This window comes from Taudactylus pleione, unplaced genomic scaffold (assembly GCF_031769625.1).
Source record: "Taudactylus pleione unplaced genomic scaffold, aTauple2 ptg000108l, whole genome shotgun sequence".
Lineage (NCBI taxonomy): Eukaryota > Metazoa > Chordata > Amphibia > Anura > Myobatrachidae > Taudactylus > Taudactylus pleione.
The window spans coordinates 1846496-1862105 of NW_028284510.1; positions in this window are offsets into that span (position 1 = coordinate 1846496).

Below are 15610 nucleotides of genomic sequence, written 5' to 3' on the forward strand. Positions count from 1 at the left end.
GTACATTCTATAAAATGATAGATAGCAGTTGATGGGTTGCTATGGGTAACATCTCCACCTGTCCATATCTCCACGCTTTAGAAGGTTTGATACATATCCCATCATGAGAGCAAGAAATACAATCCGACACAAAAAATACTTTCCTAATATAGCTTTTACTCTAAGTGATACTTTTCAAAAAATACTGAAAAAAAGGTGTGAAAATGCAAAACACAAGATGGTAAAATCTGAGTAATATGTAACTTTATGCCACCCAAAAAGGTCATAGTTTCTTTTATCTCCTTATTCCCAAATTTTGCATATGGAATCCAGAGTTGGTACTGTGATTACATGCCACATTTCAGGTCAATGTACAGCATTGACCAGCCTTTGAGAATTAAGCCATTCATAACCAAGTCACTTTAATTGATCTTGTATTAACTTCTGCATTCTTGCCAAGGCATCACTGGGATTAAAATACATTCCTATTTTATTTATTTATTTTATATCCCTGCAGACTAATTCATGAAAGAATAAAGGAAATTTGACTTGTGCTGCTCATCCCCACATTTGCAGAGGGCACACAAATGGTGGAAGGAGGATCCTCTTCAAGTACAGTATTAGAAAGGTCAGGATCACACATGGCAACCACGGACACACTTGGACTCTCCTCGGAGATCTGTGACTTTTCTGAGCACACAGTTGGTTCATGTGCCTTAGCAATTTGAATTTGTTTGACACTTCTACACGGAGAAGGGCTTACATCAACATAAGATGCAGAACCACCAGTCAAACATAAAGGCCAAGGCCTTATCCTTTCCTTGCCATTTTTTCATATAGTAAATGGCATAATGTTTTGACTCTCTGCAGCTAACTTAGCTTTTAATTTTTTTTTCTTTAACACTGTAAAACATTGCTTGTTTGATTTTGACTTAAGCCCATGGGCATCGATCTTCATAGCTGACATTGACTGCCTTGCATTGTCATCATGACTGCAGGCAGCAGCTGCAGACTGGTATGTGGTTTCTGCTCTCCTCTCATTTGATCGTCCTCCATATCAACAAACTTACACTGCGGTCTGACCAGCAATGTCACCGAACAATATATTTTTTTACACTGGGAAAGAGCAGCAGCCCCTTGATGAACAACACAGAAAGTACCCCTGTTTGATGGACAAGAAAACACCCCTGCTGTGTGCGGACAGACCACCTGCAGAGTCACAAATAAGTAGACAATAAACTGCGGCAGTGTCACCATACAATAATAGTGCAGCTAAGTTGCTAACGCACACACACAAAAACAAAACCTTTTTTTTTTTTAAACTGGGGAAGAGCAGCTCTGTTTGACAGAGCACCCCCCCTGGACAACACAGCACCCCTCTAAGGACTGCAGCCCTAGCCTGATGGACAAGACAAAAACACAGCAGCAGCCACAGTTAATTGACAGGACAAGTGACACAACAGCTACAGCACCCACTGAAGGAAGTGCCCCTATACTGCAGCCTAAGCCCCTTTATGGACAACACAGCAGCAGCCTTCGGGCCAAGACCCCTGATTGGACATACACACTGAGTGACTTACAGTGACTGACTATGTCTGCTAGCTTCTCTCTCTCCACAGCCGGAGTGAAAATGGCACTGATCGCAGGGACCTTTATATAATCCAAAACCCGAGAGAATCTGACAGCAGGAGGATGACGCGTTTTGCCTCATTTTCAGATCCGAGTCAGGCGGGAAAACCCAAGCCTAGCTCGGTTCTCATCTCGGATCTGGAAGTTCGGGTGGGTCCAGTTCCCAGAGAACCAGACCAGCTCATCTCTAATTAAAATGGATTGGTGTAAGTACTGTACAGTGGACCTTTATTAAATCAAGCATTGAATGAGCTACACCAAATGATTTGGTTTGTAACTGTGTGCCTACATGGTCCTCTTAGCACAATTAAAATAACAAAAATAAAAAACCTTGTTGTGCACTGAGATGCAGAAATATAGAAAAATGTTTCACACAACATAAAATACTGGAGTTTGCTGCATTAGCTGCTGATACTTACCTTGCCAGAGCATGGACACGATGATGAGCACATGATAGACCCACATTACACAACTTGTTCCAGCTAATCTTTATCTTGGGTAAGATCTGTGGACTGATGAAACAAGATGTAGAGAAATGAGCTCCCTCCTATATTTCTATAATATTTTTGTACATGCTACAGGCTTGTTATTATGGATGTGCACTAACCCCTGTGTTTTGGATCTGTATCTCCTTTGTGTTTTGGATCTGGATTGGTTTTTTCAAAACCGTCCTTGCATGTTTTGGTTTTGGACCTTTTTTTTTAGATTGATTGATTGATTGATTGATAAAAACTGCTAAAATCACATAATTTGTTTGTTTTTGTTTACAGTATTATTAACCTCAATAACATTAAGGTACAATTGTTTCCAGTCAATTTTGACCACCTGACAGGTCACAATATTGCTTTCATCTGGTTTAGGCCCAAAATTTGCACCAAGCTAGTTGGCTGACTAAGCTAAGCGGCAGCTGTGGGCAGCACAAACACATGGCAGTTCAACTTCTAACATGGTACATAAAAAACATATGTTTTCATTAATCAAGAGGCCTGAGGGAGATGGAGTATGTATGCAGTCAAAGGCAGGGACAGAAAAGGTTGATTGGTAGTAAATTTAATTTTTTTTATTCCAAAGCAAATGTATGAGGGTGGAGGGGAGAGAATGGGTGAACAATATGTCCCATGTCTTGCCCACAAAATCAACTTAGTGGTTCAGAATTTTTTTTCAAATTAATGGTTCATGCAGGAGATGCTGTTAGTGGCCATAAACATTTCTGGACATTTTTGGCATTCAACAACCGCATGTCAAAGATTGAAGCAGCAGTGGCAGTTCAACTTCCAACATAGCACATCAGGAAACAAATATTTTTATTATTCAAGAGGCCTGAGGGAGTTGGAGTATGTATGCAGTTGAAGGCAGGAAAATGAAGATTTGATTAGTAATTTAATATTATATTTTTTTATTCCAAAGCAAATTTATGATCGAGGAGGGGAGCAGAGGAGGGGAGGCATTAACAAAAAATATTTAAATCATTCACATCAGTTCTTGCCCCAGAATAATCCTTAAGCAATATGCCTAATGCTGCTGAGAGTGTATTTTCATCCCAGAAGGATAACAGGAAGACTACTAGTAGTACTTTAAACAACAATTGACTGTAAAACAATTATTTGCAAGGGGGAGCAAGTATGACAGCAGTCACCCAGTTGCATAGCGGATCAATGATGCCATAACATCTATGCTGGTATTAGATGTGCGTCCAATAACTGCCAATAATTCAGTGGGTTTTAGACAGTTAATTGAGGTCCTGTGTACCTGCTACCAAATCCCATCAAGATTCCACTTCACTAAAAAAGCAATTCCCAGCCTATACAGGAACGTTAAATTTTTTTTAATTAGTGTCCTCCAAAATGCTGTTTTACCCACTGTCCATTTAACAACAGATATGTGTACACAAGGCCGGCTCCTTTGTTTGGGGCTGTGCGGTCACACAGGGGCACCAGTGTCTGGCAGTAGGATAGTCCCGCCCTCCTCCCTGATGGTAGTAGTGCAAAATGTAAGCACAGGGGGAGGGCGCATTGTGGGAAGGGGCGGGGGAACACAGGATGGCGCAGGGTGCCAAGACACCTAGCGCTGGACCTGTGTGTACAAGTGGAAAAGGGCAAACACAAGATTGCATGATTGTAACAGCCCACTGGGTGGGTGTATTTACAATGTAAAAAAGAGACTGCACTATCTTCTATATATAAATATAGATAAATCTAAATAATATGTAATGAACAGAAGTCCTGACAACTGAAGAATAAAAATTGATGTATAACATTTAATAAATCTTCCTACTATGGGATGGACCAGAAGCGACCTTCATAGAAATGGTCACACAGCTCAATCAACTTGAGCATCCAGTAAGGTTCACATATCAAGTTGACAAGTATACAGTGGACTTCTTGGATATATCAATATTCTGCATCAACAACCAATTGGGCACAACCCTGTATAGAAAACCTACAGATAGAAATCTCTTTCTAATACCCTCAAGCCATCACCCACCAGCACTTATAAATAGTCTGCCTATCTCTCAATACCTTAGAGTCCTACGCAATAACTCTAACAAAGATAGAATGAATGAACAGCTTACGGAAATGACAACAAGGCTACAGGAGAGAGGATATTCCAAGACCCTCCTGAACAAATGTCTACACAAAGCTAAGCACAAACTTACTAACCCTACGCATAAGCAGAAGAATATGGAGCGACTCCTTTATGTTACTGAATATAACAACAAATCGCAACAAGTGGAAAAGGCTGTCAAACGCCATTGGCCAATTATTGCTACGGATCAAACTCTATCCTTTAGGAACATACAAGCACCCATGATGGCCTACAAAGGAGGACCGAACCTCAAACAGCTTCTACTACGGCCAACACTCAACCCACATGAGACCATCACAAGAACAATGCAAAAAAAACAGGTAGCTACAAGTGTGGCGGATGCATCACATGCAGCTCCATGATCACTGGACCCACTCTGGCCCACCCGCATACAGGAAAAATAATAAAAATTAAATGGAAACTACACTGCAGAATGGACCATGTAATTTACGTCCTAATGTGTCCATGTGGCCTATATTATGTGGGTCTGACATCTAGGAATTTCAGAGAGAGGATGGCTAACCATAGAGCCTCAATTAGGGCAGCACTCCTAACAGGCGAATCAGACAAGGCAGTGGCAAGACACTTTGCAAAGAAAGGACATCACGTAGCAAGCCTTAAATGCAAACTGGTGGATTGGGTACCCCAACCTGAACTAGGAGGGGATCGACTATCTAACTTAAAGAAGTGCGAAAGCCGCTGGATCCATAAACTTGACACAGTCGCACCCCGTGGACTTAATGAATATTGCCCCCTGAACGTTTTCCTGTAAAACCCTGATTGTGTACTAGTACAATATATCTGTATATATGTACCATGTCAACCACCAAGCAGGGTGGTACATCTCCAGACCTAGATATGGCAATAGGCCCTACCCTACCCTCCCATAATGATGTACTATAAGTCCCCCATTTCAACATAGCCAGTACATACACACAACCACGCACACCCTATGTCATGATTGGAACATAAGTACTTGTCCATATACTTACATGCTTATATGCCTCTGTGCACCCTGTGAACGGAACCAATACTGCCCCTTGAATGTTTCCCTGTCAACTCTAATTGTACATCGTTAGTACATGTTTGTATATATGTGCTGTGATATCTATCACGCAGGGTGGTACACCTCCAGAGCTAGATATGGCAATAGGCCCTACCCTACTTCCCTATAATGAAGTACTACCATACGTCCATTCCAACATATCTAGTATCACATACACACATACGGCCCTTATGTTATGATAGTTATATTGGAGCCGGGGGTCTGTATATGTGTATGTATGTATATGTATATATATATATATATGTGTGTATATATATATATATATATATATATATATATATGCATATGTCTCTCTACTTAAGGGTCTTTATATGTATATGACCATATGTTAACATTCTAATTGATTAATGGATATGCATCTGCTTATTTTTATGTATATGCATCTGCATACTTTACCCCAGTAGAGATACCTTATAGGCATCCTATGACTAAACACCACTATAAGAGTTTACTACAGTCCCCCTCTCGCATAACCAGAACCAAGGAGCATGCCCCACTTCCGGTGGACACCAGTGCATGCCCCACTTTGGGCCCCCGCAGCACACTGCCCCACTTCCGGTCACAGCGCTTGGATGCCCCGCTTCCGGTCACCGACCGGCAGCCTGCACACTGACACTGAGATATTTAGCTCCCGGCAAGGTGGTCTATCCACCAGAGGAAATAGCGCATATAAACCCAGCCGCGCTAATAGAAGATTATCCAAGCACGTTATATGATCATGCCAGCACTTCCGGGTATGCGCATGACGCACTTCCGGTCCGGCTCTACTTAAACTGCGGCACAGTTCATGCAAGGTTGCTCAGAGAATGACATACCACACCTGACCTATGGGACTAATAGGTAAGACACTACTATTCAGTAGCGGCCATGCACTGGCACATGCATATACTGCCCCAGGAGAGCTAATCTTCAATACAGGTACCACAGTATGATACTATATGTACTACATGTATATTCCCACAGTATGATGTTATATTACCCAGCAACCTGGGATCAGTGTTATTAGCATATGACAAGTATATTCCATGGCAACATAAGCTTAAAACATGTATGCATCACCTATTCATACAGTATGTCTCTATGGAGATGTGTATGTCTTTATATATTTATATCTGTCTATGTAATGATGTGTGTATTAGTGATTGTATGTACAGGCACTAGTATATACCATTTCCCATTAGACCTATATTGGGTAATAAATATAGGGCCTGTTAGACCATATCCTGATGTTGTTATTATGTACCCCAATTCTAGTTAAAACGTGCTGATGTTAAGAAATACTGAGATGCCGTGACAAAGGTTCTTAAAGAACCGAAACGTTGGCAAATTAATTTGGTATGTCCTATTAAACTGATTAATATTGCAAACTTCAAGCCTAGTCTGGAGAGTGTCTTCCTTTCATCATATGATGATAGTATGAATAACATTTAATAAAAGATATGTTCAAAAGAGAATATTGTATACAGAAATCCTGGTACTAAACTTGACATAATGCACGTCACTGGAATTGATGATTAATGACCTAACCTGCAGGTTGATATGATTTGTTTTCCATGTCCAGTTGTGACATTCAGTGTCCTTTCACAGGTGGGTTGCCCTATTGTCCAAGATTTCTGTGCAGCTCTGTGCAATTCACCTGGGGGATCCTATATTCCTGTGCCTTATTGATGGGTAGAATTATTAGGACAGAAATAAGAGTTCACTCGATAAAAAATCCTGATGAACCAATGGATTCTTTTGCTAGAAAGCACAGGTTCTGTACACTAGGTCCTGGCTAACGTGTTTCTCTGTATCCACAACATCATCACAGGGTGGGTGTATTGCCTTAAGTGGCACCAACAGCTGCAGCTGCATTTAAGAAATAGTAGCTCATTCAGTGGCAGGCTACTCTGTGTATCACTGGTTTCACTAAGAGGCATACCGCTGACAACCTCTTAGAAAAACTCAGGGAAGTCATTGCAAAATGGCTTATTCCACTTGGACTCTCCTCGGGAAATGTGATTTTTAACAATGCCATGAATATTGTGAGAGCATTACAGCTGGGTGAATTCCAATACGTCCCATGTTTTGCTCACACAATAAACTTGGTGGTGCAATTTTTTTTTTTAAATGACAGGGCCGTGCAGGAGATGTTCTCTGTGGCCTGCAAAATTTCTACCCATTTTCGCCATTCAGCTGGTGGATGTAGAAGATTGCAACACCTGCAAGAAATGTTGAATTTGCCCTGTCACCAGCTGAAGCAAGAGGTAGTTACAATTGGAATTCCACCCTTTTATATGCTTCAGTGGATGGAGGAACAGCAAAAAACATCCAAAGCTACACAACAAAGTATGACAAGGGAAGTGGAGGGGGAATGTACCTTACTCAAGCTCAGTAGAAAATACTTTCTGTGTTGTGAAAAGTGCTGAATCCCTTTGAAGTAGTCACCTGTGAAGAGAGTTCAGACACTGCCAGCTCGAGTCAGGTTATTCCCCTAATTAGACTGTTGGAAAAGCAGCTTGAAAAACTGAAGAAGCTGAAATGAAGTTATTCCGTTAAGTAAAGTACATCGAACTTGTAGATCTAGTCCTTAATTCACTTTGCCAGGATCCAAGGGTTGTCAGGCTCTTCCAATCGGATCAATACAATTTGGTGACCATGCTCAATGTTAGATTTAAGGCATACATTGTGTCTTTCTTCCCAATAGACACAGATCTGGACAGATGCATAGATCTGTTGGTAAGCAAATTGTCAGCTCAAGCGGCACATGATGCAGCGATGGCTCCTCCTTCAGTTTCTCCAGCAAGTGTTGCTGCCAGGAAAAAACTCAGCTTTTCCAAAAGACCCACTGGTGATGCAGGTAAGTCAACACAACCACGTATTGACATCTGGTCAGGTCTAAAAATATTGCCTACCATGAATGAGATCTCTACCATGACTCCATTTGATATGGTCACCATTCAAAGGACTATTTTAATGATAGCATCCAAATAGGCTTGTCAGACAGTCCGTTTGACTACTGGCAAGAAAAAAGGCAATTTGGAGGCCCTTGAACAAACTGGCTTTACTTAACTTATGCTGCCCCCTCTCCAGTGTGTACTCAGAAAGAGTTTTTAGCACAGCCGGGGACCTTGTCAGCAATTGGTGTAGTTGACTACTTCCTCAAAATGTGGAAAAGATGATGTTCATCAAAATGAGCTACAAATTCTACAAGGAAGACCTTTACCACCAATTACATAAAAAAATTACAGAGGCACCTAAGGCTGTAATGGTGGATTCCAGGAGGGACAAATTAATATTGTGTGATGATGATGATGCACATGCTGATGAGGGTGAGGAATCAGATGATGATGGTGACAACATCTTGCCTCTGTAAAGTCAGTTTGTGCACAGAGAGATCATTGCCAGCAAATGTCAGCTGCCTGTTGGTAGCTTGTTTTGTGGGGGCCCAAACAAACGAATTGCTTCAGCCACAATTGTCAGCTTCTGTCACTGAAGTGTCAGCTACTGTCACTGAAGTGATTAGTTTGTTAAACTGTGCATGTCAACATACTACATAAGGGTGGGTGGAAGGGCCCAAGGACAATTCCAACTTGCACCTCTTTTCTTTGCATTGTTCGCTGTTTGGGGCATTACTGCCTAACATTTTTAGTTTTATTGTTTATTAAACTGCCATCCTGTCTGCCACTGCAGTGCCATTTTATTTCCTAGATGTGCCATGTTGGAAGTTGAACTGCCACAGCTGCTGCAATCTTTGACATGCAGTTGCTGAATGCCGATAATGTTCAGAAATATTTATGTCCACAAATAGATTTTTCTGCATATCCCTTTAATTTTAAAAAATATTCTGAACCACCAAGTTGATTTTGTGGACAAAACATGGTCTTGGATAGCGCTAATTGCATGTAATGCCTTAAATTAGGAAGGGAAATATGCATAAAATACCCATCCAATAAAATGATATCATTTATTCAGACAAAAATAGATTAAAAACAAAAACATTCATAACATAGATATAAAGAAGGAATCGGGATCCAAGATGTTAAAATCTCACCAAGTGGAGATGCTGCGGTGGGTTAATGCTAAAAATTAGCAAAGGGTCCCGGGCCAAAGTTAGCTCGGTACCACCGCAGAAAACTTTATAGTAGTCCAAATGGCAACAGGATCCCAAAAGACGTTCCTCCTGATTCACAAACTTGCACCTCCTGCAACGCGTTTCGGACCTCTCAGGATCCTTCCTCAGGCAAAGGTAGTTTGTGATTAAAAGACAGATCCTATTTATCCCCTGCAATAATTTCTTATTGGTCCTCCAATTCCCGCTTTTTTCGCGGCAAACATCACGATGACGTCACTTCCGGTCTTAACTGGAAGCTGCTTGCGTTCCATCTATTACAACTTCCTGGAAAAACGGAAGTTATATGCATTCCACAGCGCAATATTTTTTATTTATTTTTTTTTCTCTCTGTTGCTGCACCAAAGAAATGCTAGGGGGTGAATACCAGGCTCCAATCGCGGCCATCTTTGTGGAGTTTTTCAGCAAACTTGAAGTATCCATGTAAGTGTGTTCCACTGATTACAAAGCTATGCCGTACTTAGTATTCCGGCAGGGTCCATCCCTCCCTCAGTGGAACACAATTATACACCGCTCCCAGTAGTAGAGGAATCATAAATAGATAAAAGAGAAATATAATAATTAATATAATGAGAAAATGTTAAAAAACATTAAAAAACATTGAAATATATAAAATTAATCTAAAAACCATTTCAATTCAAAATCAAGGTTTAAGCCTTTAGGCGTAAGTGTATCCAAATTAAAAATCCACCTCATTTCGCTGGTGGCCAAACGTTTTTCCATATCCTTTGACCGCCAATGTGGTTTAATTACTTGGATACCCAAAAATTTTTTTATATGATTTTCATTTTTATTATGAATTTTTAAGAAATGGTCCGAGAAGGAATGTGTATTCAAATCCTTCCGAATATTATAGATGTGTTCGGACATTCTTAATTTAAAATTCCTGGTGGTCCTACCAACCTAAAACAAACCGCATGTGCATTCTAAAAGATATACAACATATATTGAATGGCATGTGATGACATCCTTTATTTTATATGTGGTGCCATTTACTGTAAACTCAGTAATCTTTTTATTATTCATATTAGTTGATGCGGTGGTTCTACACATCAAGCAGCTACCACATCTATGAAAGCCTTTACTCCTTTCGCTGGATTGGTTTGTTTCGGGCAAGACACTCCTAACTAATTTATCCTTAAGGGATGGAGCTCTTCTATATATATATATATAAACTGGTTTTATGGGTAGTACTTCACCTAAAACAGGATCATTTTTAAGTACATCCCAATATTTCCCAATCATTTTCTCAATTTGTTTATGGTGGGCACCATATTGTGTGATAAAAGCCCACTCATAATTGTTTTTTTTATTAATTTTAGATTCCTTTGATTTATCTTTTAGGAGGTCTTCCCTCTTAACCTCTCCTATTTGTTGCTTAGCATTCATCAACAAGGAGTCAGAATAACCTTTTACTTTAAATCGTTCAGTCATTTCTTCAATTTGTAGATTTAAAGTGCTTTAATTTGTGCAGTTTCTCTTTAATCTTTTAAACTGTCCCAATGGTATATTTTCAAGCCATCTATTTTGATGTTCGCTATTAGCTTCAATGTAGGAATTAGAATCAGTCACCTTTTTATGGGTTTTTGTACAAATCATTCCATCATCAATATAAATGACCAAATCTAAAAAAACCAATTCGGTTTTACTAATATTAAAAGTCAAATTGATATTAAAACTATTTGTATTTAAAATCTCACAAAAGTTATTAAGATGGGTAATTTCCCCTCTCCAAATAAAAAGTACATCGTCAATAAAATGCCACCAGGACACCAGGTTTGCCCCTCCTCCTTTTATTGGGTCTATATTTAAAGTTTCCCAATATGCCATAAAGAGGTTAGCATAACTAGGGGCAAACCTGGTGCCCATCGCGGTGCCCAATATTTGTAAATAAAATGTACCATTGAAATAAAAATAATTGTTTTTTAGAATAAAAGAGATAGCTTCTAGGATGAACACTTTTAGATCCTCACTATAAGTACTTTGATCCATAAAATATTTAACAGCCTGTAGTCCTTTTTCTTCTTCAATTATGGTGTATAATGTACACACATCAGCAGAAATTAAAAAACAATCCTTATTCCATTCAATTTGATTAATTTTTCTTAAAATGTCACCAGTATCTTTTAAATATGCGTTGGTCAATAAAACGAATGGTTGTAAATAAAAATCAACCAATGCTGACAAATTCGAAGTAAGACTGTTTGTACCCGATATTATCGGTCGACCTGGTGGTTTGGTCACATGTTTATGGATTTTTGGCAAAATATAAATAGTTGCGATACTAGGATTTTCTATATTAATGAAATCCATTTCATTTTTACTCAAAACCCCCTTTTCAAAGGCTTTTTTTGTAAATAACAGCAATGATTTAGAAAAATTCTGGGTGGGATCACCCTTTAATTTTTTATATGTAGATTAATCATTTAATTGTCTATTTATTTCATTTACATAGTCTTCTTTGTTCATTAATACCACACTTCCGCCTTTATCAGCCGGTTTAATTAATCCTGTTTTAGGTGAAGTACTACCCATAAAACCAGTTTATATATATATATAGAAGAGCTCCATCCCTTAAGGATAAATTAGTTAGGAGCTTCTTGCCCGAAACAAACCAATCCAGCGAAAGGAGTAAAGGCTTTCATAGATGTGGTAGCTGCTTGATGTGTAGAACCACCGCATCAACTAATATGAATAATAAAAAGATTACTGAGTTTACAGTAAATGGCACCACATATAAAATAAAGGATTTCATCACATGCCATTCAAGATATGTTGCATATCTTTTAGAATGCACATGCGGTTTGTTTTATGTTGGTAGGACCACCAGGAATTTTAAATTAAGAATGTCCGAACACATCTATAATATTCGGAAGGATTTGAATACACATTCCTTCTCGGACCATTTCTTAAAAATTCATAATAAAAATGAAAATCATATAAAAAAAATTTTGGGTATCCAAGTAATTAAACCACATAGGCGGTCAAAGGATATGGAAAAACGTTTGGCCACCAGTGAAATGAGGTGGATTTTTAATTTGGATACACTTACGCCTAAAGGCTTAAGCCTTGATTTTGAATTGAAATGGTTTTTAGATTAATTTTATATATTTCAATGTTTTTTAATGTTTTTTAAAATGTTCTCATTATATTAATTATTATATTTCTCTTTTATCTATTTATGATTCCTCTACTACTGGGAGCGGTGTATAATTGTGTTCCACTGAGGGAGGGATGGACCCTGCCGGAATACTAAGTACGGCATAGCTTTGTAATCAGTGGAACACACTTACATGGATACTTCAAGTTTGCTGAAAAACTCCACAAAGATGGCCGCGATTGGAGCCTGGTATTCACCCCCTAGCATTTCTTTGGTGCAGCAACAGAGAGAAAAAAAAATAAAAATAAAAATACTGCGCTGTGGAATGCATATAACTTCCATTTTTCCAGGAAGTTGTAATAGATGGAACGCAAGCAGCTTCCAGTTAAGACCGGAAGTGACGTCATCGTGATGTTTGCCGCGAAAAAAGCGGGAATTGGAGGACCAATAAGAAATTATTGCAGGGGATAAATAGGATCTGTCTTTTAATCACAAACTACCTTTGCCTGAGGAAGGATCCTGAGAGGTCCGAAACGCGTTGCAGGAGGTGCAAGTTTGTGAATCAGGAGGAACGTCTTTTGGGATCCTGTTGCCATTTGGACTACTATAAAGTTTTCTGCGGTGGTACCGAGCTAACTTTGGCCCGGGACCCTTTGCTAATTTTTAGCATTAACCCACCGCAGCATCTCCACTTGGTGAGATTTTAATAACTTGGATCCCTATTCCTTCTTTATATCTATGTTATGAATGTTCTTGTTTTTAATCTATTTTTGTCTGAATAAATGATATCATTTTATTGGATGGGTATTTTATGCATATTTCCCTTCCTAAGTTAAGGCATTACATGCAATTAGCGCTATCCAAGACACACTTTTCTGTTTTGTTGTACCCTTTTGAAGTTGGTATTGCTTCATCTTCTGTGTGGTTGGGAGCTGCAGAATTGTATCTCTTGCGCAATCTGAGGGTTACTCACCTTTGAAACTTTCTATTTGCATTTTTGTTAATACCAGAGTACCTTTAGTGCTGCAAGAAAATGTTTGCCTATCATGAAACCAGATTACAACATGTAAAAGATGTTTTTACTTTAGATGATAATTTTGACCCTAATGTTACTGATGAAGATTTGACATCCATTATGAATAAGTTAGAGATCTGTATGCTTAAAGAAAACTGTCTTTGGTGGGAAATCATGACTCTGGAACATTACCAGAGCAAACAGATTATACCTAAGGGGTTATTAATTAATAAGGAACCGTCTTTTGGTAAAAACAAAGAAGGTTTTACCAAGGAATGGAACTTCATTTTGACTAAATGTTCACAATCCTTAATTGATTTGATAATAAGGGAGAGACATTTAGACCAAATAGAGGTCAATAAAGAAATAGATTCATTAAAAATTCTTCTAGAACCTTTCCATGATTCAGAATATATAAAGGAGAGAGAAAACAAAATTATAGAGAAATTGGAAAAAAATACTAGAGAATTAAAAATTAAAAAAAAGAAAAAATTCCTTAGGGATACCACCAAATGGGATTTAGAAATTCAAAGAGATGAGAGAGCAAACACACTTACAACTCCCAAACAGGTGCTAAAGGGAGGAAAGAGGAAAGAATTTCAATTAAATCCCCATAATAGAACCCCACTTTTCCAAAATCCAAATAATAGGATATCTGAGGATCCATATAGATGGAAAAAATTGAATAACCATAGATGGGAAGGACAAAAAAGAAATAATAGAGATTTTTTAATGAGAAATAAAACAAATTTCCATCAGTGGAGATCAAATAATGAGATGCACTACAGGGTCCCAGTTCGTAATAGGTATGATCCTTTAAAAGGAGACCAAACTGATGGCAGATCATCTTCTTTTTTAGAGTGGGATACTTGGATACCAAGAAGAGAATAAATAATAAAGAGGGAAAAAAAACTAGTAGAGGTAAAAGAGGAGGGGTAAAAAAATTAACACCTAAAAAAATAAAAGATCACGTTATAAGTACTATACCTGAAGAGGGGAAGGTTTTTAATTTAAGTAATCATGATCTAAATGCAACTGAAATGAAAGTCCTAAAAAAAGGATTAAAATTTGCCCCTACAGCAAAAGTTAATGATTTTGAACTTTTCATTGATTTGGAAAACTATATTAGAAAACTCAGTATAAAAAATTTTTTCCTTATGCAAAACACTGACAAGGTTAGTGGTGATAACATTTGTGCTTCAAAAACCCCTTTCAAGCCGACATCGAAGTTTTACCCAAAACATGTTAAAAGTGGAAACTTAGAGTGTTTTGCTTCATTGGTGAGCAAAGACTTAAAAGATGTTAGATCTGTAAAAAGCTAAATTTAACCAAAAAAGAATTTTTAGCAATAGATACTTTGAGGAAAGATGACAATTTAATAATTAAACCGGCTGATAAAGGCAGAAGTGTGGTATTAATGAACAAAGAAGACTATGTAAATGAAATAAATAGACAATTAAATGATCAATCTACATATAAAAAATAAAGGGTGATCCCACCCAGAATTTTTCTAAATCATAGTTGTTATTTACAAAAAAAGCCTTTGAAAAGGGGGTTTTGAGTAAAAATGAAATGGATTTCATTAATATAGAAAATCCTAGTATCGCAACTATTTATATTTTGCCAAAAATCCATAAACATGTGACCAAACCACCAGGTCGACCGATAATATCGGGTACAAACAGTCTTACTTCGAATGTGTCAGCATTGGTTGATTTTTATTTACAACCATTAGTTTTATTGACCAACGCATATTTAAAAGATACTGGTGACATTTTAAGAAAAATTAATCAAATTGAATGGAATAAGGATTGTTTTTTAATTTCTGCTGATATGAGTACATTATACACCATAATTGAAGAAGAAAAAGGACTACAGGCTGTTAAATATTTTATGGATCAAAGTACTTATAGTGAGGATCTAAAAGTGTTCAACCTAGAAGCTATCTCTTTTATTCTAAAAAACAATTATTTTTATTTCAATGGTACATTTTATTTACAAATATTGGGCACCGCGATGGGCACCAGGTTTGCCCCTAGTTATGCTAACCTCTTTATGGCATATTGGGAAACTTTAAATATAGACCCAATAAAAGGAGGAGGGGCAAACCTGGTGTCCTGGTGG